Raw genomic sequence first — 23,671 nt, 5'->3', positions numbered from 1 at the left:
TATCATAAATTTGTGTAACCAGCGGTCACAATGCTGCTTGGACCTAGAGTCTGTCATACAGAGTGAAGAAAGTCAGAAAGAGAAAAACAAATATTGTATATTAACTCATATGTGTGAAATCTAGAAAAATGGTACAGATGAACCTATTTACAGGGCAGGAATAGAGACACAGATGTAGAGAATGGACATGTGGACATGGAGGGGGAAAAGAGAAAGGTGGGATGAATTTTGAGAGTATAATTGGCATATATATGTACTACCGTGTGTAAAATAGATAACTAGTGGGAAGCACAAGGAGCCCAGCTTAGTGCTCTGTGTTGAAAAAGTGTGAATGACCAACAGGAAGAGGGCCATGGATGGAACTGGGAGTCCCTAGAAAGATTCAATCCCACTCCAACTTTGAGCAAGGAATAGCCAAAATGATGAAGTAATAGGGGAGCTGGGATATGACTGTGGATGTGTTGGACATGGGGCCCTCTCACTACAAGAAAAGCAAAAAAGAATAGGGATCCAGATGAAGAAACAAAACCAATCCTGTGCAGGCAGGAAAAGTATGATTTTATTGATGACCTTAGGCTGAGTAATGATGCTCAATATATGCCTATGCAGCTACCATTGGCCCATGTGATGGTGGTATAATTGCTAAGTTGTATCCGACTCTTTGCAACCCAAGGGACTGTAGCCTGCCAGGTTCCTCTGTCTTTGAAATTTTGTAGGCAAGAATACTGGAGTGGGTTGCTATTTTCTTCTCCAGGGCATCTTCCCATCCAGGGATCAAAGGCATTGCAGGCAGATTCTTTACCAACTGAGCCATCAGGGAAGCCCATGGCAACTGGCCCACTTGAGCTGGCTTTTTTAAGGAAGAGGACTTGGAGGTGACATGCCTCCTGGGAAAATGAAAGAGAAGCCATGAGATGAGAAGAAGGAGACCAAGATGAAGGCTCCCCTTGAGTATCCAGGAAGATCTTTGGCCTCCCAAAGCATGGATCTTCCTCAGGGCTGCTCAGGAAGCTAAGCCTTATGCAGGAGGAAGAGTTGCTGTTCCTGCAGCTGCCAGACTGGCTCCTCAGCCAGCTGCCTCTTCAGGACATCAAGACGAAGGTTCTGAATAAGGATGGACAGATGATGGTTATAAAGCAGGATGAAAAGCAGGAAGCCAGGTTGCCAGAGAATGCTTGTACCCTGGCTGACCTGACAGAGTGTCAATGATAAGTCGCTCACCCACACATCAGGGCAGGGGCAGTACATCCTGGGCAAAGTCACTCTGGATGTGATGATGGGAACAGTCTGCTCTTTCCTGCAGGAACTGGTGGCCATGGGCTTTGGAGACAATAGAATGAGTGAGATGACAGTCTTGAGATATGCAAAGCGCAAACTCATCTGCTCTCCCAATTTTGAATCCCTGTTGGATCACAAACACCAATGAGCAGATGGAGAATGGTGGCGACTGTGCCTGTGACTGCTGTCTGCTCCAAACGTATGTTCTCATATCTGTTCCATCCAGAAAGGGCCTGTTTAGCCCGCCCACTCTAGCCATTGTCCCAGTTTGCTCCTCCCCAAGTAGCTTCCTCCTACAGCAGCTGTGAACAAGGCATAACCTTCCCAAAGCATGCACCCTTACTGCTGGAGGGCTTTTCCCTGCTATTTTCAACAGGCTGCATCCTCCCAGGTGGAGAGGATCCTTCTCTCAGTAACATCTTGGTTCTCAGGTAGGAAAAGTAAGAAGGGCTGCAGCAGCTTTGGCTCTCTCATCCCTCCTGAGAGATTGCAGAGGTTTCTTGAGTGTGAGACTCAGCCCCTGCTCTCTCTGTTACTAAGTGTGTAATTGGACAAACTCTGTAACCTTTCTGAGCTTCATAGTCCTCTTCTGACAAAAATGAGGATGATACCTACCTCATCAAGTTGGTATGGGGATGAAATGGAATAATCTCAATGAAAACTCCTTGCCGAAGCCAGACATACAAGTAGGTGCTCAATTAATGTTAGGTTAGTTTCCCTTACCAAAAAAAAAAAAAAAAAAAAAGTGATGTGTTACTGGTAGTTAATAATTCAAATATTCATAGAAAATTTCTATTGTAGTTTACTTAAAATTACAATATTGAGCAGTATGAATGACTTTTGGGAATTCATTCCTGGGATATATGATCATTTTTTATGTGAAATATTTAATATCTCAAGTAGCTGAAAGAAATTTAAGAAATGGTATATATGCAGTTGGCTTCCCTGGTGGCTCAGAGGATAAAGTGTCTGCCTGCAATGCAGGAGACCTGGGTTCGATCCCTGGGATGGGAAGATCCCCTGGAGAAGGAAATGGCAACCCACTCCAGTATTCTTGCTTGGAGAACCCCATGGACAGAGGAGCCTGGTGGGCTACAGTCCACGGGGTTGCAAAGAGTCGGACATGACTGAGCGACTTCACACACACACACACACACACACACACACACACACGTGGTCAAAGGTGATCAACAGTACAAATTAAAAAAATAAAAATTGTGCCTTTGTAGCCTTGTCTAGGCATATAGCCTGCAGCCCAAATAGCCAAGATCAAAGGAAACTAAATTTTTGATGGCAAAAATTATGCAATTAGAAATATAATTTGTGCTTACCACCAAAATAAAAATTGGATATATGACTTGATAATGTCATCATAAGTGTTTAGGAGTAGAATTTAAAAGTCACAGTAGTGATCAACTTATCAAGATGAGTGTTTATTGATAATAAAATATTGTTCTTATTCAGTCTCTGTCGTGTCTGACTTTGCAGCTCCATTGAATGCAGCACGTCAGTCCTCCCTGTCCTTCACCATCTCCCAGAGCTTGCTCAAACTCATGTCCATTGAGTTGGTAATGCCATCCAACCATCTCATCCTCTGTTACCCCCTTCTCCTCCTGCCCTCAATCTTTCCCAGCATCAGAGTCTTTTCAAATGAATCAGCTCTCTGCATCAGGAGGCCAAAGTATTGGAGTTTCAGCTTCAACATCAGTCCCTCCAATGAACACCAGGACTGATCTCCTTTAGGATGAACTGGTTGGATCTCCGTGCAGTCCAAAGGACTCTCAAGAATCTTTTCAAACACCACAGTTCAAAAGCAACAATTCTTTGGTACTCAAGCTGGCTTCTTTATAGTCAACTCTTTATAGTTTCACATCCATACATGACTACTGGAAAAACCATACCTTTAACTATATGGACATTTGTCAGCAAAGTGGTATCTCCAGTTTTTAATAATGCTGTCAAGGTTTGGCATAGCTTTTCTTCCAAGGAGCAAGTATCTTTTAATTTCATGGCTTCAGTCAGCATCTGCAGTGATTTTGGAGCCCCCCAAACTAAAGTATGTCACTGTTTTCACTGTTTTCCCATCTATTAGCCATGAAGTGATGGGACTGGATGCCATGATCTTAGTTTCTTGAATGTTGAGTTTTAAGCAAGCTTTTAATTCTAGTTTTTCATTTTTACTTCCTCTTTGCTTTCTGCCATAGGGTTGGTGCCATTTGCATTTCAGACATTATTGATATTTCTCCCAGCAATCTTGATTCCAGCTTGTGCTTCATCCAGCCTGGTATTTCACATGATGCACTCTGTATAAGTTAAATAAGCAAGATGACAATATACAGACTTGACATACTCTTTTCCCAATTTTGAACCAGTCCATTGTTCCATGTGCGGTTCTAACTGTTGCTTCTTGACCAACACACAGATTTCTCAGGAGGCAAGTGAGGTGGCCTGATATTCCCCTCTCTTCAAGGATCTTTCACAGTTTGTTGTGATTCACACAGTCAAAGGCTTTGGCGTATTCAATGAAGCAGATGTAGATGTTCTTTTGGAACTCTCTTGCTTTTTACATGATCCAACTGATTTTGGCAATCATATCTCTGGCCTTTTCTAAATCCAGCTTGAACATCTGGAAGTTCTCAGTTCACGTATTGTTGAAGCCTAGCTTGGAGAATTTTTGAGCATTACTTTGCTAGCATGTGAAATGAGTGTGGTTGTGTGGTAGTCTAAAAATTCTTTGGCACTGCCTTTCTTTGGGATTAGGGTAAAAATTGATCTTTTAGAGCCTTGTGATTACTACTGAGTTATTCATATTTGCTGTCACATTGATTGTAGCACTTTCACAGCATCATCTTTTAGGATTTGAAATAGCTCAGCTGGAATTCCATCACCTCCACTAGCTTTGTGTGTAGGGATGCTTCCTAAAGCCCACTTGACTTAGCACATCAAGATGTCTGGCCCTAGGTGAATGATCACAATATCGTGGTTCAGTACAGTTCAGTCTGACTCTTTATGACCCCATGGACTGCAGCATGCCAGGCTTCTCTGTCAATCACCAACTCCTGGAGTTTACTCAAACGCATGTCCATTGAGTCAGTGATGCCATCCAACTGTCTCATCCCCGTCCCCTTCTCCTCCCACCTTCAATCTTTCCCAGCATCAGAGTCTTTTCCAATGAGTCAGTTCTTCACATCAGGTGGCCAAAGTGTTGAAGTGTCAACCTAAGCATCAGTCTTTCCAAGGAATATTCAGGACTGATTTCCTTTAGGATTGACTTGTGGTTATCTGGGTTATTAAGATCTTTTTTGTATAGTTCTGTGTATTCTTGCCACTTCTTCTTACTATCTTCTGTTTTTGCTAGGTCCATACCATTTCTGTCCTTTATTGAGCCCATATTTGCATGAAATGTTCCTTTGGTATCTCTAATTTTCTTGAAGAGATCTTTCTCATTCTTTTGTTATCCTCTATTTCTTTGCATTGATGACTTAGGAAGGCTTTCTTATGTCTCCTTGCTATAATAAGCAAAAGAGATAGGATATTTCTAATTATTTTTCTGTTAATCTATGGGCTTCATAGGTTGACATAGATTAATAAATGCTCCTGAATAAAATGGAAACATTCCCACTGACAAAACTAGGTCAGGATTTCTAAGATCAAAATAAGGTTTCCCTTTCACACATGCCTTAATAAATGTTCTTAGGAACTTTACTTGCAAATTTCCATTGTTTGTCTCTGCTAAATATAGGCTTCATTTTCTTGGGCTCTAAAACCACTGCAGATGGTGATTGTAGCCATGAAATTAAAATATGTTTGTTCCTTGAAAGAAAACCTATGACAAACCTAGACAGTGTATTAAAAAGCAGAGACATCACTTTGATGATAAAGGTCCATATAGTCAAAGCTATGGTTTTGCCAGTAGTCATGTATGGATGTGAGAGTTGGACCATAAAGAAGCCTGAGTGCACAACAATTGATGCTTTTGAACTATGGTGTTGGAGAAGACTCTTGAGAGTCCCTTGGACTGCAAGGAGATCAAACCAGTTAATGCTAAAATAAATCAACCCTGAATAAATTGGAAGTACTGATGCTGAAGCTAAACTTCTAATAATTTGGCCATCTGAGGCAAAGAGCTGACTCACTGGAAAAGTTTCTGATGCTGAGAAAGAATGAGGGCAAGAGGAAAAGGGGGTGACAGAGGATGAGATCTTTGGATGGCATCATTGACTCAATGAACATGAGTTTGAGCAAAGAGAGTGAAGGACAGGAAAGCCTGGCATGCTGCAGTCCCTGGGATCTCAAAGAGCTGCACACGATAGAATGACTGAATAACAGAAAATGCAGGCTCTTTGATGCCTTCCAGGTGAGCAGGAACAAAATAAAAATAAGGAAGTTTTTATTGTTGTTTCTATCTTGCTATATTTCAGACACTATCTTTTTCAAAGTGTAGTATTTCTGGGATTAAAAGTAAAGATTGAGTCAAGGACCTAGTTTATAGCACAGGGAATCCTTCTCAATAGTCTGTGGCAGCCTGGATATGAGTGGAGTTTGAGGGAGAATGGATACACGTATGTGTACGGCTGAGTCCCTTTGCTGTCCACCTGAAACTATCACACTGTTGTTACTCAGCTATACTCCGATACAAAATTTTAAAAAATAATGAAAAAGACAATAAAAATAAATTTTTTATTTTAAAAGAGTGAAGTTTGAATACATTTCTGACATAGATCAAGTTTGTGTGTCTTTGCCTCACTACACCTGCTTTCCTTCATTTGTAGATTAGGGTGTCTGGCAGTACCATATAAATCTCTTATGAACATTAATGGGGAAATGCATATGGACAACTTGGCACAATATCTAACAAATAGCAAATAATGACTAAAAAAGTTAACTATTTATTACAGATCATTCCTGAAGGAGAAGCATTTCTGGGTTAGTATATCCCATTCATTATATACTGACTTTCATAACCTTTTGTTTTAAAAGATGACTTTTTCCTATCTTCATTCCCATCACTCAGTAACAGTGGTCTTATCTGAGTCATTGTTCCCCAAAGAGCAATTACATTTCCTGCTCCATTAAAAGAGAACTACATCAAACGGTACTAGCAGATTCATCTAATCAGCAAATATTTATCGTGCATTTAATGTATCTTAGCACTCTATCAGAGATTCCTCAGGTCCTGGGGAACCAAAATAATTCACTTTTTCAGACTCTGTAACTTATTAACCACCCCACTATTCTCTAAGTGAATAGCACAACCATAATTTTATTAAAAACTGATCTAAAATGTTCCTTTCCCATGCTTTTCCTGCACACCTCAGGTTCAAGTTATCCCCCACCCCTCTGAACACTCAGAGCAGCTAACCCAAGCCACCATTATGGCACATCTCATTTGGAAGTTGTGTTATGGTCTTAAATATTTGGTCTGGTTTTCAAATTACATGAAAGACTGCAGAGAAAATATGGCCACAGCACTTTACTAGCACAGGTTCATGAAAGGAAAAATAAGGGGAAGATAAATCAATTTGTTCTCTTCAAGTGAAAAACTAATGGTGTACTGAATACACTAATTTGAAATGCATGGGTACGAGGAAGTAATATTGTTCTCATCAGCAAGGTGAAGATACCTTCTTGGGAAAAAAAAAAAAAAAATGGAAGTAAACAAAACACTACCAGGTGTCAGTAGGGAAAGAGAAGAAATAAAAGAAGTTGAAGCCTTACCAAAAATGCATTATTTACGAAAAGATGCATAGCAGCTTTTGCGGAAAAGATAGCATGACATCAAGAGTTCTCAAGAAGCACAGAAGTAGAGAGGGAAAGAGTGTGGCTTCACTATTTCTGAAAGCAACTGCTGAAATGTATCAAGCCCAGAGAATGCCAGCTTTTGGTTCTGTGAACAGTGCCAAAGACTTCACATACTAAGTATCATAATGCCTGGAGAAAACTAAAATTTAAAACAGGTATTGATGAGGAATAGAAGTCAAAGTAAACAGACAAAAAAAAAAAAAAAAAAAAGAAAGAAAGAAAGAAATCTGGTCCTTTGAGATAAATTGGATATTTAGTTCCAAATTGTGTTAGGATTTTGTAGCTTGGGATAAATCACTTAAAACTTCCTGCTTCCTTCAGTGTCGTCTTTTACACAATAAAAAGAGGAACTTAAGACTGCCTATTTATAGGTTATCTGTGTGGATAATATAAATTATTATTCTAGAATTATCAATTTTGCTCATTAATTTATTTTTGTTACATATTCAGAAGAAGAAAATTAATTATTTTATTATTTAACCTTTTATTTTATATTGGAGTATAGCTGGTCAACATTGTTTTGATAGTTTCAGGTGGACAGCAAAGGGACTCAACCATACATATACATGTATCCATTTTCTCCTAAACTACCCTTTCATCCAGGCTGCCACATAAACATTGAGCAGAGTTCCATGTGCTTTACAGTAGGTCCTTATTGGTTAGCTATTTTAAATGTACCAGTGTGTACGTGTCAATCCCAAACTCCATAACTATCTCTTACCCCTACCCTTCCCCCGATAACCTTAAATTCTTTCTCTACATCTATAAATCTGTTTCTATTTTGTAAATAAATTCATTTGTACCATTTCTTTTTAGTTTCTGCATATAAAGCATAGCAGGAAATTAACTATTTTAAATCATTGCTTTATTAAAGAATAATTTATTTTTGGAAAACAATTTCTGCTTTGAATCTTAAAAAAAAAAAAATCATGATCTAAAAACTCAGTTGAAACCATTTGGAATTCATCTCCCATTGTTAGTTTATCACCTTTTAGAGATCCTAGTTTCTTTAGCAATTGTTAAAAGAGTTGTGAGCTGGAATGGACCAAATTTGCCAGCTGGACAAAGTAAGATTTTTATGCAATCTATCAATAAATTGCTAGACTAAGGAGACCTATGGCCCAGAGTATGGAAACTATTTTTGAATATTTTAGATAGTGGTACTTTTCTCAGGAAAATTCTTTGATAAGACTTATCCCAAGTGCTAAAGTCATCCTTTCCCTGAACCGAACCTGGGATAAGTCATGTGTTACCATTCTAAAATTTCTTTTGTAGTTTTTTTTTTTTTTTTAATCATAAATGGTCCCTGTTTGATCTCCCTGTGGTTCACAGGCTCCAGTCATGTGTGCTCTGCCAAGCAAGTCTTGCCTATTGTGTAAATCTCAACACAGTAAAATCCATGTTCCCAGGCTCTAACTCAAGACACACAGTTGCTGAGCAGGATTACCTAATGGTATCATCCCATCATTTTATGGAGGAGGAAACAGAGTGTTCTCGAGATTCACTCAGAGCAGAAGTATTGTAGAAGTATACATTTATATATAAATTAACATTTATTTCCATGAGAGGCTACTTCCAAAGACTCCTTCAAAACTACTCCCAGAATTTTTTTGCTAAAAAAGCAAATAAAAAAATGCAATCTTGTCACCCTTCTTTATAAACAGTGAACCTTTAAAAGGACCTCAAAGAAACTTCTTGGTCTTATGGTGTCTAAATCCAATGCATCTATCAAGCCATGTCTCCATCTGTCATTCATCCATTAAATTTGTATTGCTTGAGAAGCAGACAACATTGAGGTAGATACCGAGAGGAGAGTAAATGATACACAAATAGTCCCTGCCATCAGACCCTTAAAGTTTAGTTTATGAGAAAGATTGCAAATATGATCACAACTGCATTATTAACACAAATGACCAAACTTTTGGATTTCTCCCACCCACACTCTCAACACTAGTTACACTACTTTGCCACATAATTCCCACCCTTCCTAATTAAGCCCAGTTATTTCCTGTGGCCTTTGATTTTCATATGTTGTATCTTTCCTGTCTAGAATATTCCACTTTCTTTCTTACTTTGGCAAACTTCTAATCATTCATTTTGTTCAGTTATGACCTCTCTGAAAGCCCTCTTCACCAGAGTTGATTGAGGCACCAGGGTTTTGTAGGTATATCTTGTGTATCTGCTAAGAAGCCATCTTTAAATAAGTGGGTTTTGCTCATCGATCAAAAGCAAAATTCTAACATGCATGGGTTTATCTCTGCTAATTTCTCACAGGGTCCTTGGAGAAATAATTTAACTTTTCCAATAATCGGCTTCCTTATCTTTAAATGTGTTCATAGTATCATTTACCTCTGTTGGAAAAAGTGAATGTGTTAATACCTGTAAAATATTTCAACAGGGTTTAGCATATCTTAGGTGGTTTATTAACATCAGTTTTTTATATGATTATCAAGCCAAATATCCTGACTCACAATAATTCTCAGTAAATATATATTGAAAATGTGAAAGTGTGAATTTATAATTAATATGTCTTTGCATTGGACTTTAAATAAATTAAAAAAGAAAAAGCTAGAAATTAAAACTAAGCCTAAGACTACCTGCCCTAAAGTCAAAAAGTATTTAATGAAAATCAACATTTTTAACAAACAGACTTTGCAATTCTAACCATACTCAAAGATGAAAAATGCTACAGATATATAGTTTTTTATTGCATTCATTTGTCTTAAGTTAACTTGCATAGTTTTAATAAGCTAAACTCTGACTGTTTCAAAATATTTTTCCTTCATTATTTGGTTAGGAGTCTAATGAAGCAGCACAACAGTGTTTCATTTTTTTACTGTTCCTCAAGAGGCAACTCATTTAATCACCTGAACACTTGGAAATCCATTGTGATACAAATAAACAATTATGTAGTACTCCTTTAAAATAAATCACTGAAAATTTTATTGAAAACATGCAAAATGAATTTCAGAAAAGCATGTATATTTTGCTGTAAAATTATATTACTTGACTTATTCAAATATTACGATATGTAATACATGTAAAATAAACACATAAATAATAAAAGGCAAGAAAAATAAATTATGTTGCCATTCCAAAAATGCATATTTCTACTGTGGTGGTCAAAGAACAACAAATACTAGCTTTACAACCACATCAGCATCACAGGTGTCTCATTCTGAAGAGCAGTCAATACCCAATAAAAGAAGTGGTTGCAATTTAAAATGTCACAAGTCATATACGATGCTCTTGGTCCCAGAAACTATTTTTTTTACATGATGAGACTGATGAGTTTTTCCAATATCTCATTAGAAATTACCATGTCCACATTGAATATTCTCCAACAAGGTCTATTTTCAGGTTTCAAAATCACATATTTGTGGATTATATTCTTCAGATCTAAAAGAGATAGAATGCTGCCAGGCCTTAAATACTGATCTTGCATCATTACATTTACTTATTTAAAAGTTTTTTATTTTATATTGGAGAACAGTTGATTTACAATGCTGTATTATTTTCAGGTATTCCGCAAAGTGATTCAATTACACATATGCATATATCTATTCTTTCTCAAATTCATTTCCCATATAGATTATTACAGAGCATTAAGAGTTCCTTGTGCTATACAATAGGTCCTTATTGATTACCTATTTTCCATATAGTAATGTGTTATGTTAATTCCTCATTATATTTTTTTAAAAAAATAAAAAAACAAATCTGAACAATTTAAGTAATTTTAGTGAAAACCTTATAAATGATGTTTGAATGAATCAAATAATTTATAGAGATGAAAAAACAAAATTTAAAGAAGTGGACAGAGTAATAGATTATGATCGCTTCATCAGCATCCTGAAAGAAGAGACTGATTACTTGATGACTAGAGTAGAACATTAATTAACAATGAGATTAAAACAAATACTTTAAAGAGTATATTTATAGAAGACTATGAACAATCATAAGGAAATGCCAGCCAGTATTAACGATCCATTGATACTGTTTCAAGAAAATTACAAGGAGCTTATAGTACATGGTGGTTATCTGTCATCACTATTTAAAATAGGAACAATCCTCAACAGCACGGTCTGCACACAAAAAATTTTTCAAGATGAAACAGACATAACCATGACATCTCATTCTTTGACACCTAAAGCTGATGGCTCACTGCCTGTTAGACTGACATCAGACACTGAGTACCTAACAGCTGCCTTCCATGTGAAATCACAGGAAAAATAATACCAATTATTGCAATGTGTACAGCATCTATATTCATCTGTTCAATGTTCATTTGGCAGATGTAATTCTAGTTAACATCATCATCATGTAATATCCTTGCATCAGCACTGGCTTAGCAATTTTACCATGTCCTTATCCTAGCGAGACTATTCTAGGTGGAATCTGTCTTAGCTTGGGCTGTCATAATAAAATAAAAAGACCCTGTGGCTTAAACAACATAAATTTATTTTCTCAAGGTTCTGAAGGCTGAAAGTCCAAGATCAGGGTTTCAGCACGGTCAGATTTTGGTGAAAACTCTCTTTTGAGGTTGCAGAGCCATCTTTTTAGGTGTCCTCACACAGTGGAGAGAGAGAGGTTTCCCTCTGGTGTCTCATGTAATGAGTTCAGGAATCCCTTTGTATGTATGGTCGGGTGGGGTCTCACTCTCCTGACCTCTTCTAAACCTAATTATCTCCCAAAGTTCCCAGCTCCAAATACAATCACAATAGGGATTAGGGTTTTGGTATATACATTTGAGGATTTCATGAACATTCAGTCCATAATATAATCCTAAATACACAGGTTTGCAGTTTCCTTATTCACTCATTAGTGGTTCTATAAAAACATCAACATTACATTTTTATACATGAAAATGATTGAACAGAAACTATGTGTGAATTAACACTGAAGATCAGATCATTAGAGGATTAACAAATCAAGGATCTTACCCACTATATTTTACTAACAATATCAAAGGTAAATTAATTGTAAACACCTACAAAGCAGAGGGCAGCTTCAGATCCCAGTTTTGTTTTTTTTTGTTTTTTTTTTTTTTCTGGCCACATTAGAGCATTCTGTGGCTCACATCAACATAAAAGGTCACTAAGCTCCATATGACCTTGCATCAGTTGCACATAAAAAGGTTGTTTTGGTAATGACGTATCCCCATTTTATATTCTGATATGTACATTTGTTTGGTGACATTTTCCACATTAAGCCATAGGTGAATTTAATGAGTAAAATTTGAAAGCCTTGACCAGTGTGTGTAGTTGAGTTGAAAAATGTAACATAATCATGCATTTTTAAGGGTTCTGTGCCTCCTAATGTAGCAGAACAGTTTTATTTCCTAACATTAGTGTCTCTAGCAAACATATTTTTTCCTGTAAATCCATAGATTTGTTATTTGGTTACAATAAGTTGGGGTTGGCAAATTTGTTTTCTGCCAAGAGCCAGACAGTAAATATTTTAGGCTTTGTGGGCCACTTTTAGTCTCTGTTAATCTTCGTATTCTATTTTTATAATACTTGAAAGTGAAAGTGAAGTCTCTCTGTCGTGTCCGACTCTTTGTGACCCCATGGACTGTAGCCTACCAGACTCCTCTGTCCATGGGATTTTCCAGGCAATAGTACTGGAGTGGATTGCCATTTCCTTCTCCACGGGATCTTCCCGACCCAGGGATCGAACTCAGGTCTCCCGCATTGCATACAGGCACTTTACCATCTGAGCCACCAGGGAAGTCCGTTTACAATACTTAGGAAATGTAAAAATATTTTTAACTCATGGGTCATGGTTTGCTGACCCCTGCACAGGCAATCATAGACAAATCTGATATATTCTGCTAAAAGCATGCCTTGGACAAGGACTCCCCTGATAGAAAATATTATTTATTTGCCTGGTATACTGCATATATATATATATATATATATATCCCCTGTATATTATGGTATTTTGACATCTTAAAAAAAAAAAAATCTGTCTGGGAAGACTATTCCTCCTGGGCTAGCCAATTCTTAGAGATAGCAAGGGATTTGGCCTGGAGCAAACTTTTGATATGCAGAGTAACCAATCCAAAAATCCAAATCCCTCTCTCCTCCAGCTGGTTTATACACCCGAGCAGGCAGTGTCCTTCTGCCTTAATTGTCTCAGAGCCAGGTCCCAGGGAACTAGAAGCTAGAGACCACCCATATAGCCAAAAGCCAGTCAACGTTATTCAAACTGCCCAATCCTAAACTGTTTACTCTGTCTTGCTCTGTCTTTCCCAATGAAGACATGTCTCTCCCTCACTTCTGCTTTTGCCCTGTGATCCAAACCTGGTTTCTCCTGTGGACCTCTGTGGTGAGCTGTGTCTCTTGTTTCTATGGGAAACAGAAGTAACATTAAACTTATCTTTCAGTGGAGTTGATCTCTCTGTGAGATCACTCAGTCATGTTTATAAGTTAAGACCTGAGTACAAAACACCAGAAGGTCTGACTTCAGCATATTTACAAGGAGACTGTCTACATGAGGTTACTTGCCTTTTTTTTTTCCCAGAATGTCACCCAGTAAAGGGAAGGAATGGTTTGAGAGTCTGCATTTAAACATCTTTTCTCTACTTTGTATGTTTTCACATGTATGGGACTAATAATGATTTTAAAAACCAAGTTATCAATACTATACTTGCATTGCTTTATTAATGATTTTAATTTTTTAATCTAACATTGTATTTACTTCCTGCTTATTTTTATTCTCCAGATTCTCTGTTGAGAGCTTATGGGTGAAGTGGAGGGTCTAAGTACACAAAATGTACTAAATGTTATTCACAAAGGTGTGCATCTAGTCCCTTGGTGGTTTCTATACCAAAGTAAACCTGAGTGGTTAACCAATATACAATATAATATATAATCTAAGAATATGGACTCTGGAAAGAGATTTACTTAGTTTTCATTCTGATCTTTGTTATTAAAATGTTGGATATTTTGGTATACTTCATTGCTTAATGCCTTATTTCTTTCATAAATTAAATAGATATACACCTCTCTGTAGAGTTATGATTAAATAAAATTATTCATAAAATGCACTTAATACAGTGCTTGATTCATAATAAACAACCATATTAAGGTTGTGTGGGTTTAGCCCTAGTAGTTGTCTACTGTTACTTCCCAGGAGCTTGGGAGTCTATCTTTTCAAAGCAGTAATCTTAAATGGGACTAGAGCCTTTTCATTATTACCTATGTTCAAGATATTTCATTTGCAGTGTTTCTAGAAAAAACAAGTAGATCAGAGAGCAAAACTCTTCTGCTACATTAGGAGGTACAAAGTTAAAAATGCATGATCATGTTCCATTTTTTAACTTGACTCTACTGCACACTGATCAGAGGTTTCAACTTTTATCTAATGAATTCACCTTTATATCCAACCCCAGTTGAAGTTAACATCATCCTTTTTCTCTGTTGGTGACTGATTAAACTAAGGCCATTCTGGAATTCTTCCTGGTACTATCTTTTACACTTCAAGGTCAAAACTGCACTCCTTAAAGCCACCTGACATTCTTAATAAGAATTGTTTCTCTTTGCCTGGGTCTCTTGCTTAGAAACTTCCCTGGTGGCTCAGAGGTTAAAGCATCTGCCTGTAATGTGGGAGACCCAGGTTTGATCCCTGGGTCAGGAAGATCCTCTGAAGAAGGAAAAGGCAACCCACTCCAGTATTCTTAACTGGAGAATCCCATGGATGGAAGAGTCTGGTGTGCTACAGTCCACAGGGTCACAAAGAATCAGACACAACTGAGCGACTTCACTTTCTTTCACTTGGCTAGAAAATTCCTTGAACTGCCTTTTTTACTGGCCCAAAGCCCAGTCCAGTTCAAAAGAGTTTTCTCTCCTTTTATATCTCTTTTTCTTAGTTTCTTTCTTTCTTTCTATTTTTTTTTTTTTTTTTTTTTTTGCATAGGAAAAGTTTCTCCTAAGTAGCTGCTTGCAGATTTCAAGTCATTGTGGCCAACTTAAAGAGAGAAGCTGTCCTTTCAACTTGTGCAAAACATTCTTTTTTATTGTGACCTTTGAATCCCCTTTCATTTACACATCCATATTCTAGGATTTAGTAGGACCCTTATGGCATCTCCAAACTTAGCCAATTTTAATATCACATTTATCTGTTATAAGTTTATATTAACACAGTTTTATCCCATGATTTCAAGGGGTCAAAATACTTCCAAGAACTTTTGAAACATGAATGAGAGATATAGATGATAATTTGTGATCGGGGTGTGGGGATGATGAAAATATTAATACAATTACCCAATCTTCTTTCCTATTGCCATTAATTTGAGTCTCTTCTTAGGTGTTGGAAAATAAAGAAATTCTCCTCTCCATCACTTCTTTTGCCTCTAAATACACAATAGACTATTTATAGGAAGACAAGATCAAAGGAGGAACAAGTTACAAAACACTTAAAATTAACCAAACTATTTCATCTGTGTCTGTGGTTCCAGAAAAGCTTACAGACACTTCAGCCCTACCAATGATAGAACATTTCTGTTGCAGATCTCTTGTATCAGTCTTGGCTGGTGGCTAAACTGTACCAGCTTATCTTTAATTCTGATATTGAAACACCATGAACCATCCCCCCCTTTGGTATATCATGGCATGCAAAATTAATCTCTTGTGTCCTGTAAGCTGCAATGTATGCTCTGCATGCCATGTCTTTGTGATGCACAAATATTTCAATTGTTCCTCAGTTATGGTCTTCAGCTGACTATTTTCCCGTTCCAATTAGGATATTAGAAACAAATATCAGTGAAATTTCTGATCTGGAGAGAGAACATTATTATATTCTTCAAACAAAATCCTAGTCTGATTTAGTATGGTCTAAGTTCCTTCCTGAAAGTAGGGAATAAAGAAAGTCGTGGAATCTCAGCGTATTTTCCCTGTTTCCTCCCTTTCTCAAACGTTAGGAGATAATAGCAGGAAGAATTACAAACCTTCTGCCTGTATCAGCCGTTTTATCCCTTTCACATTTATCTTAAACATACTGATAAGTCTGTAGTAAATGGTATGCTTATCAGTCATAATGTTTTTTCTCCTGTCTTCTTTCTAGAACAGTCAGTCACTCCAAAAGGTAGTCTTCATAAGACCCTAGGATATTTTAACTTTCAATTTGGATGTTTGGTCCCAAGAACTATACAGTGAAATTTTACAGATGAAATAGTAAAAACACTTGAAACACTCTGACACTGGCTACACTAATGAGCCTTGTTTTGTGTCAGAATTATTCTACTCATATTCATGTTCATGAGTATTAGAAACATTCCAGGTGTTCTACAAATTATATAAAATAAATGATCATTTAATCCTGAAATATACACACACACACATATGGCTTCCCAGGTGGTGCATTTAGTAAAGAATCCACCTGTCAATCAAACATGGTTTGATTCTGGGTCACAAAGATCCCCTGGAGAAGGAAATGACAACCCACTCCAGTATTCTTGCCTGGAGAATTCCACAGACCGAGGAGCCTGGCGGGCTACAGTCCATGGGGTTGCAAACAGTCGAACAGCAGTATTTGTGTGTGTGTGTGTGTGTATGTGTGTGTGTGTATATATATGTGTGTGTGTGTGTGTATATATATGTATATATACAATTGTTCAGTATCTATTACAATTTGGCATACCTTGCACATATAGCAAAAAAACCCAAAAAACATGGAATAAATGAGCCAGCCAGGTAATCACAGGCCAACTTTGGCATACACTAAATCAAGGAGGAATGCACAAGCTGCTTAAGCTATAGTGGATAATTTAAAAAAAAAAAACTTCTAAATGTATTACATGCAAAACAACAAGTTGCAGATGTCATCAAAATCAGCATACCAATGGGTATGACCATCTTCATTCATTTAAATATTTATTCAGCACTATTATTTGTGCCAGGCATTATGCTGAGAACTGAGGTTAAAGTAATAAGTGACAAATATCTGACTTATGATAAATTAATTTCACATTTAAATGTCAGCAATATAATAATCCATTTCTTATCTTGTGACTGAAAAAAAACTATATATATTCTTAATGTTTCTTTAAAATTGAAAGAAACGACAAGTATAAAGAAATGACTGTTTAAATCTGTATTTTGAATTTGGCCCTCAGATAACTGAAGCACACATACTACTATTGAGACTTCTCTTATGTATCACGAATGTAACAAAGTAGAACTGTTTCAAGGATGTGTATCACTATGCAACTATTTCAAAGCAAAGGAGTTTGTGTTAGGCTATTTATATTTCTAATCAAATCTCTTGCTTTGATCTTGCTGAGTCTAATTTTATTTGGAATTGCTAAAAAACTCCTTAGAATAGTTTTGTAGTCTTGTGTCTTGTAGTCTTGAGTTCTTATGACATTATAAATCATTTAAAATTTTAGATTCAGACTCTAATGGGAAAATTGCAGCATAAAAGCCACAGCACTCAAATTATTGCTGTGAATACCAAATTATTCATATTACCATATTAATATCAATAAATTATCTGATTTTTCTACTCAAATCATTTTCAATTAATCCCTCATCAAGGCAATCAGAACTGTTTTGTCATTCTAGAATTAGAGGATTCACCAATGTGTTCTCCATATCCACTACATTTTCATCGTCCTTACTTTTAATAGTTTTTTTGGAAATGTTATGTCTACAACAGAATAGATTCAGGAACAGTTGAGGAAATCAAGCACTGTTGATATGAATCTGTCTGTTTAATACAAGGAAAGAATCCCTGATGAACCAAATGCTCATTTATCATGATCTAATAAATATTTTGCATCAATTCCACTTATGTTTTACAAATAAATAATTTCACTCTTTGCTTTCTTTAAGACAAGTTCTCAATCACAACACTACTACATTTGTGACCAAAAATATTTAGAGGTAAAGGAGAATTCTATGAATTGTAGAATGTGTCAAAGCATTCCTTCAGTTCAGTTCAGATCAGTCACTCAGTAGTGTCCAACTCTTTGCGACTCCATGAACCACAGCACGCTAGGCCTCCCTGTCCAACACCAACTGCCAGAGTCTACCCAAACCCACTTTCTTTGAGTCTGTGATGCCATCCAACCATCTCATGCTCTGTCATCCCCTTCTCCTCCTGCCTTCAATCTTTCCCACCATTAAGGTCTTTTCCAAAGAGTCAGCTCTTCGCATCAGGTGGCCAAAGTACTGGAGTCTCAGCTTCAACATCAGTCCTTCCAATGAACACCCAGGACTGATCTCCTTTAGGATGGACTGTTTGGATCTTGTTGCAGTCCAAGGGACTCTCAAAAGTCTTCCAACACCACAGTTCAAAAGCATCAATTCTTCAGGGCTCAGCTTTTTTTATAGTCCAACTCTCACATCCATACATGACTACTGGAAAAACCATAGCTTTGACTAGATGGACCTTTGTTATGTCTCAGCTTTTTAATACACTGTCTAGGTTGGTCATAACTTTCCTTCCAAGGAGTAAGAGTCTTTTTTATTTTTTTCCTTTAGTTTAAATTTATTTATTTTAATTGGAGGCAAACTACTTTACAATATTGTATTGGTCTTGCCATACATCAACATGAATCCACCATGGGTATACACGTGTTCTCACCTGAAACCCCCTCCAATCTCCCTCCCTGTACCATCCCTCTGGGTCATCCCAGTGCACCAGCCCCAAGCATCCTATATCCTGCAACGAACCTGGACTGGTGATTCGTTTCTTATATGATATTATACATGTTTCATTCTCCCAAATCATTCCACCCTCTCCCTCTCCCACAAAGTCCAAAAGATTGTTCTATACATCAGTGTCTCTTTTACTCTCTTGCATACAGGGTTATCATTAACATCTTTCTAAATTCCATATATATGCATCAGTATACTGTATTGGTGTTTTTCTTTCTGGTTTACTTCACTCTGTATAATAGGCTCCAGTTTCATCCACCTCATTTGAACTGATTCAAATGTATTATTTTTAATGGCTGAGTAATACTCCATTGTATATACGTACTGCAGCTTTCTTATCCATTAGTCTGCTGATGGACATCTAGGTTGCTTCCATGTCCTTCTGGCTATTATAAACAGTGCTGTGATGAACATTGGGGTACACGTGTCTCTTTCAAGTCTGGTTTCCTTGGTGTATATGCCCAGTAGTGGGATTGCTGGGTCATAATGCAGTTCTATTTCCAGATTTTTAAGGAATCTCCACACTCTTCTCAAGAGTGGCTGTACTGGTTTGCATTCCCACCAACAGTGTAAGAGGGTTCCCTTTTCTCCACAACCTCTCCAGCATTTATTGCTTGTAGACAGCCATTCTGACTGGCATGAAATGGTACCTCATTGTGGTTTCGATTTACATATCTCTGATAATGAGTGATGTTGAGCATCTTTTCATGTGTTTCTTAGCCATCTGTATGTCTTCTTTGGAGAAATGTCTATTTAGTTCTTTGGTCAATGTTTTAATTGGGTTATTTATTTTTCTGGAATTGAGCTGTAGGAGTTGCTTGTATATTGATATTAGTTGTTTGACAGTTTCTTCATTTGCTATTATTTTCTCCCATTCTGAAGGCTGTCTTTTCACCTTGCTTATAGTTTCCTTTGTTGTGAAGAAGTTTTTAATTTTTAATTAGGTCCCATTTGTTTATTTTTGCTTTTATTTCCAGTATTCTGGGAGGTGGGTCATAGAGGATCCTGCTGTGATTTATGTTGGGGAGTGTTTTGCCTATGTTCTACTCTAGGAGTTTTATAGTTTCTGGTCTTTCATTTAGATCTTTAATCCATTTTGAGTTTATTTTTGTGTGTGGTGTTAGAAAGTGATCTAGTTTCATTCTTTTACAAGTGATTGACCAGTTTTCCCAGCACCACTTATTAAAGAGACTGTCTTTTCTCCACTGTATATTCTTGCCTCCTTTGTCAAAGATAAGGTTTTCTTAGGTGCATGGATTTATCTCTGGCCTTTCTATTTTGTTTCATTGATCTATATCTCTGTCTTTGTGCCAGTACCATACTGTCTTGATGACAGTGGCTTTGTAGTAGAGCCTGAAGTCAGGCAGGTTGATTCCTCCAGTTCCATTCTTCTTTCTCAAGATTGCTTTAGCCATTCGAGGTTTTTTGCATTTCCATACAAATTGTGAAATTATTTGTTCTAGCTCTGTGAAAAATACCGCTGGTAGCTTGATAGGAATTGCATTGAATCTGTAGATTGCTTTGGGTAGTATACTCATTTTCACTATATTGATTCTTCCAATCCATGAACATGGTATATTTGTCCATCTATTAGTGTCCTCTTTGATTTCTTTCACCAGTGTTTTATAGTTTTCTCTATATAGGTCTTTAGTTTCTTTCAGTTCAGTTCAGTAAATCAGTCGTGTCCAACTCTTTGTGACCACATGAATCGCAGCATGCCAGGCCTCCCTGTCCCTCACCAACTCCTGGAGTTCACTCAAACTCATGTCCATCAAGGCAGTGATGCCATCCAGCCATCTCATCCTCAGTCGTCCCCTTCTCCTCTTGCCCCCAATCCTTCCCAGCATCAGAGTCTTTTCCAATGAGTCCACTCTTTGCATGAGGTGACCAAAGTACTGGAGTTTCAGCTTTAGCATCATTCTTTCCAAAGAAATTCCAGGGCTGGATAGAAATCAAAATATGCATATAAATGAATGAAAATGAAAACACAACAACCCAAAACCTGTGGGACACTATAAAAGCAGTGCTAAGAGGAAAGTTCATAGCAATACAGGCATAACTCAAAAAAACAAGAAAAAAAGTCAAATAAATAACCTAACTCTACACGTAAAGAAACTAGAAAAGGAAGAAATGGAGAACCCCAAAGTTAGTAGAAGGAAAGAAATCTTAAAAATTAGGGCAGAAATAAATGCAAAAGAAACAAAGGATACCATAGCAAAAATCAACAAAGCCAAAAGCTGGTTCTTTGAAAGGATAAATAAGATTAACAATCCATTAGCCAGACTCATCAAGAAACAAAGGGAGAAAAATCAAATCAATAAAATTAGAAATGAAAATGGAGAGATCACAAGAGACAACACAGAAATACAAGGGATCATAAGAGACTACTATCAGCAATTATATGCCAATAAAATGGACGATGTGGAAGAAATGGACAAATTCTTAGAAAAGTATAACTTTCCAAAACTGAACCAGGAAGAAATAGAAAATCTTAACAGACCCATCACAAGCACGGAAATTGAAACTGTAATCAGAAATCTTCCAGCAAACAAAAGCCCAGGTCCAGATGGCTTCACAGTTGAATTCTATAAAAAATTTAGAGAAGAGCTAACACCTATCCTACTCAAACTCTTCCAGAAAATTGCAGAGGAAGGTAAACTTCCAAACTCATTCTATGAGGCCACCATCACCCTAATACCAACACCTGACAAAGATGCCACAAAAAAAGAAAATTACAGGCCAATATCACTGATGAAAATAGATGTAAAAATCCTTAACAAAATTCTAACAATCAGAATCCAACAACACATTAAAAAGATCATAAACCATGACTAAGTGGGCTTTATCCCAGGGATACAAGGATTCTTCAATATCTACAAATCAATCAATGTAAAACACCACATAAACAAATTGAAAAATAAAAGCCATATGATTATCTCAATAGCCGTATGATTATCTCAATCAATGCAGAGAAAGCCTTTGACAAAATTCAAGATCCACTTACATTAAAAAAAAAAAAAAAAAAAAAACCTCCCGAGAAAGCAGGAATAGAAGGAACATACCTCAACATAATAAAAGCTATATATGACAAACCAATAGCAAGCTTATCCCCTATGGTGAAAAATTGAAAGCATTTCCCCTAAAGTCAGGAACAAGACAAGGGTTCCCACTTTCACCACTACTATTCAACATAGTTTTGGAAGTTTTGGCCACAGCAATCAGAGCAGAAAAAGAAATAAAAGGAATCCAAATTGGAAAAGAAGAAGTAAAACTCTCACTGTTTGCAGATGACATGATCCTCTACATAGAAAACCCTAAAGACTCCATCAGAAAATTACTAGAGCTAATCAATGAATATAGTAAAGTTTCAGGATATAAAATCAACACACATAAATCCCTTGCATTCTTATACACTAATAATGAGAAAACAGAAAGAGAAATTAAGGAAACAATTCCACTTGCCATTGCAATGAAAAGAATAAAATACTTAGGAACATATCTACCCAAAGAAACTAAAGACGTATATATAGAAAACTATAAAACACTGCGTCTTTTAATTTCATGGCTGCAGTCACCATCTGCAGGTATTTTGGAGCCCTGAAAAATAAAGTCAGCCACTCTCTCCACTGCCATGAAGTGACACGACCAGGTGCCATGATCTTAGTTTTCTGAATGTTGAGCTTTAAGCCTTTCACTCTCCTCTTTCACTTTCATCAAGAGGCTCTTTAGTTCTTCACTTTCTGCCATAAGGTGGTGTCAGCTGCATATCTCAGGTTATTGATATTTCTCCCGGCAATCTTGATTCCAGCTTGTACTTCATCCAGCCCAGCATTTCTCATGATGTACTCTTCATAGAAGTTAAATAAGCAGGGTGACAATATCCAGCCTTGTCATATTCCTTTTCCTATTTGGAACCAGTCTGTTGTTCTATGTTCAGTTCTAACTGTTGCTTCTTGACCTGCATACAGATTTCTCAAGAGGCAGGTCAGGTGGTCTGGTATTCCCATCTCTTTCAGAATTTTCCACAGTTTATTGTGATGCACACAGTCAATGGCTTTGGCCTAGTCAATAAAGCATAAATAGACGTTTTTTTTCTGGAACTCTCTTGTTTTTTTGATGATCCAGCAGATGTTGGCAATTTGATCTCTGGTTCCTCTGCCTGCAGCATTCTTGGTCTCTATTAAATAACAGTAGCTCTTGTCCAGTAATAACATTCAAAACTGTCTCCAGACATTTCCAAATATCCACTAAGGGACAAAATATCCACTAGGGGACAAAATCACCCCTGGTTGCATTATAAATGAATAAAACAAAACATAATACCAAAATATGAAAAGAAGAGGATTATTTAGCTAACCAATTTATTTTGATTGAATATCCACTCTTTGAGAACTATTGAGGAGGATATTAAGATGCATAAAATTTGGATTTTAGATAACTCTTACCTCAGATTCTCTCCAAAGTTCAATGTATTAATTTTCATTTTCAAGCTATTTACAAATATATTTTATTGAAAATTTCTATTTTTTGTGAATTTTTACTAATTTGTTTTCTTAACATGCTTATTTTATTTTTAGAATATTTTACCTAATTAAGAAGCCCATACATTTCTTGATTTTGTAATAAATGAAGTCTATGTAATTATCTATAGTTTGGTTTTAATTTTTCACATCCATGAAGATGATCCAAAATAGACTTAAATCTCCTATATTGTATGTCCTTTAGATATAGAGTTCCTATTCCCTCTGGAAGATAGTACTGAGCATAAATTCTACTTAGAATCCTGGAATTTAGACTTGTGTCCATGGAGAGTTGAGTCATTGACTGTAGTTTTTGTGGAATCTTTGAATATATTCAGCATATGATCCAGAGTCCTCCTAAAGTCACATGTTCATTCTATTATTGCCAGTATCATAATTAAGGAGCAGTGC

At 36.8% G+C, this 23,671-nt stretch overlaps 1 pseudogene; it reads left to right on the top strand.

Annotated features, from left to right (window-relative positions):
• Positions 1 to 880: 880 nt before the first annotated feature.
• LOC120862015 lies at positions 881 to 1,519 on the top strand (annotated as a pseudogene).
• Positions 1,520 to 23,671: the final 22,152 nt, after the last annotated feature.

Source organism: Oryx dammah, unplaced genomic scaffold, assembly GCF_014754425.2.
Source record: "Oryx dammah isolate SB20612 unplaced genomic scaffold, SCBI_Odam_1.1 HiC_scaffold_3, whole genome shotgun sequence".
Lineage (NCBI taxonomy): Eukaryota > Metazoa > Chordata > Mammalia > Artiodactyla > Bovidae > Oryx > Oryx dammah.
This window is presented reverse-complemented; position numbering and strand designations above follow the sequence as displayed.